The following is a 3439-nucleotide window of genomic DNA, read 5'->3' as shown; positions in this document are numbered from 1 at the left end:
TAATATCAAAACCAAGCCATATTCTATGTGCAACTGATATGTATAAACATATATATGATTTGTATACAATCATAATAATTAAAATCAAACATAAATATACATATGTATATGAACAAAGTGTTCAAATATAAGCTCTCTCGCCATGTGCTTTCAGGGACTGGTTTCCAGTACTAACTGTGTTAATCACGCCATGACTGGCTTCTCTTCTAGAGAAGAGCATCGAGGCTGGAGGTGAGGTCAATGGAAACCCTCCTGGATGTCCTCTGGCCTTCTCTCTGTTCCCATGTCCTAGTGATTGCCTGGAAAGAATCCAGACTAGACATGCAGATGGTAGAGTGCAGAGACTTTACCCTCAGGTGATGTGGAGAAGGCTCAGGAGTGAGAGTGGGCAGTGGCCTGAGACCACTGTGCTGGCCGTTTTCAAAAGACCTTGAAAAGGGGCCAGAGAGGTGGTTCAGAGGTTATTGTTGTTGCTCCTACAGAGGACCTAGGCTTGATTCCCAGAACCCACATAGCAGCTCATAACTGTACTCCAGTTCCATGAGATCTCATGCCCTCTTCTGGCCTCCTCAGGCACTGCATGCTCGTGGTGCACATATACACATGCAGGCAGGCAAAACACATAAAATAAATAAATCTTAAAAAGTTTAAATTAAAAGCAGACCATTTGAATTAATTCATAAAGGGAGAGGGCAATGTTATGTCATTTTTCCTTTCCAGAAAGATTACAATCTTACAAGCCTGGCAGTGCCACCCACACAGGGCAGAGGCAGCAGGCAGGCCCCATCCTTCTGGCAGGTGCTACCCACACAGGGCAGAGGCGCAAGCCAGGCCCCATCCTTCTGGCCATAATCAAAGCCTGGCAAGTTTCTGCTCCTGGTTACAGATGTTGATTTTGAGATATGGGTCAATCCTTGATGTCCTCAGAGCGGCTAATAGCTATGGAATAGCATGTGTGAGACCCAAGCGCCACCGGTGCCCACATACAAAGGAAGGCATACATCAGAAACGTTAGATAAAGTTAGTCTAAAACCATTTTATGTTAATACACTCCTAAAGGCATATATAAAGAAACTTGTGTTTTGTTTCTTGTTTTTCTATCAACAAGGAAAAGGCAGAAGGGCACACCACACACTGGACATTATCATGTGCTGAGGGCTGAATCCGTTATGAATTCCATGCTCTCTACATCTCTCAGCTAAGGATGAGGAAAACGAGCATTGAAACAGCCAACAGTGGCCGGCCCTGACTGCTGAGAGAGCATCACCTGCACTGAGCTGGAGGAAAAGGCAAAGGCCACACCCACGTGTTCAGGAAATGACACACCATCTTCTGGATCACTCTTTTGCTTCCCCTAAGCAGAGGCTGCCAATCCTTCCAACTGCCTTTCCACCAGTCTTAATAATTCTCTTTTCAATCAGTGTTCCCTGCCCTGTGGGAAGTCCAAGGACCACCCACCTCCATCCAGGTCTAGTAAGGTGAGCATCCAAACCACCTAGGCTCCGGGAGGATGAGGGAGGGGGACTTGATGGGGAAGGGGGAGGGAAATGGGAGGCGGTGGCGGGGAGGAGGCAGAAATCTTTAATAAATAAATAAATATAAAATTAAATAATTCTCTTGTCATTCTTTTCCAAAAACGAAACAGGACAATTACTTCCCAGTCTAGGAAAATAAAATGTTCTATGAATTTTTTATCTTGTTATTTAAACAGCAAGCTTTTGGCACCCATGGTGTTTGGGTGGGGCATTTAAAGATAAGGCAAGCCAAATAAAGAACTGCTGAAGCCACAGAACAAAGGAAAACCAGGACTTCTAGTGAAATGAGACCCAGAGACTTAAACATCTAAGGGGCAAAGGTTACAGATGTCAATCAAAGAAAGAGTAAGGGGGAGGCCTTCACACAAAACAAGGGGTGGGGTTTTTTCATTTGACTTTAGAGATTACCTCGCTGTGACTTTGTTTTGAAGTGTTTCTACTGTGTTGCTGTGTTAATGGCTCTAGTACTTGAGCACTAGCCCCTGGCTCCTCTTATCCAGCCTGCCTTGGGCTTAGTTTCCATCACCTCACACCCTATCAGTTGCAATCTGAAAGGAAACAAACTATTCAGATTAAAAATAATGTTTTTGTTCCCCATATTCTTAAAGAGTTAAAAAAATCAGAGTAAATATAAGCACCACAATTTACTAATATTTCACAAGGATACACAGAAATTTGCGTTCAGTGCTCATCTCGCGGAGTCTGTTCCCTCTTCCACTTCCAAGAGCGCATTCGCCAGAGGGTGCCTAGAAGGGAGGGTTAGGTCCCTCCAGCCACACATTGCCCTCTGACACCCAGACTCAGCTCCCCAGGGGGAGACCAGGACAAACTGGCTTTTGCAGTTCTAGGTAACATTTCCCACAACCCCTAGTTCACAGATATTGACATTTTGGAAAAAAGAAAAGGAAAAAAATGCTTTGAAAAAAAAAAGTTGAAATGTTTATGTTTTTTTAAATAAATATGCACTATCTTGGGATTTTTAAAAATAGTTTTATCCATCAGCAACTAGATAGTCTAAAAAACGAACTTCCAACGGGGCTTTCTAATCTTTTCTTTTTCTACCAGGGAAGTCCTTCCAACCAGCAGAACTGAGTGAGTTTAAGGCCCTTTTCTCTAGAAAGTGCTGCAGCAACCTTTCTGGATGTTATTTTTTTCCTGAATAACCAATCTGTAAATCATAGTAAATTTGAGATTATTTTTCGTAAAGTGTTTTCTTTTTTCCTTGGTGATATTTCCTTCCACGGACCTCTGCGGATCCTCGGAGCCCAGCCTGATTCCGCTGTGGAACTACAGCGCGACCTGGTGGTAATTTCTGTTCCCTGCCACGGTTTGCGGGTGTGAATGGCCGAAACCCAGGCGGAGGAAAACAACCAGCGAATAATCCATAGTACCGCTCTTGAAGCGTAATCACCATGCAAGGAACTTTTAAAGTGTTTAACAGCAATATTCCTTTTAATAATACTTCGGGACGATTGCTGGTGCGTCGTTACATCAACAGAATTGTTAGCCTTCCTATTCTTCCACAATTCTTTTCTTTTCTATGGAGACTAGGAACACTATGGATCCCAGGCTACCCTGGAACTGGCTATGTGCACAAGGCTGGCTTAGGACTAACTAAAGATCCTCTGCCTCTGCCTCCTGAGTGCCACTATGCCTGGCTAACACTCCCCTTTTCCTGACTTCTGCATTTATCTAAGTAATTTTTAAAACTATTCTTATGCAAAGACCTTACAAAGAACTTAAGCTAAGAAGTTGTCAGCTGTGGGAGGCGTCTTCTCCTTGTATATAGGAAAATGTTCAAAAGAAAGAACATGCCTTTGTCCTGGGATTTTGTTATAGTTTTCAAATTCTAGATAATTTGACTTATTTAATTCTGCAAAGCATGCCTCAGCCTCCCCAAAGGA

The sequence above is a fragment of the Alexandromys fortis genome, unplaced genomic scaffold (genome assembly GCF_014885135.2).
Source record: "Alexandromys fortis isolate MF-2015 unplaced genomic scaffold, M_Fortis_MF-2015_v1.1 scaffold_127, whole genome shotgun sequence".
Classification (NCBI taxonomy): Eukaryota; Metazoa; Chordata; class Mammalia; order Rodentia; family Cricetidae; genus Alexandromys; species Alexandromys fortis.
The sequence above is the reverse complement of the archived record's forward strand: the minus strand, read 5'-3'. Positions refer to the sequence as shown.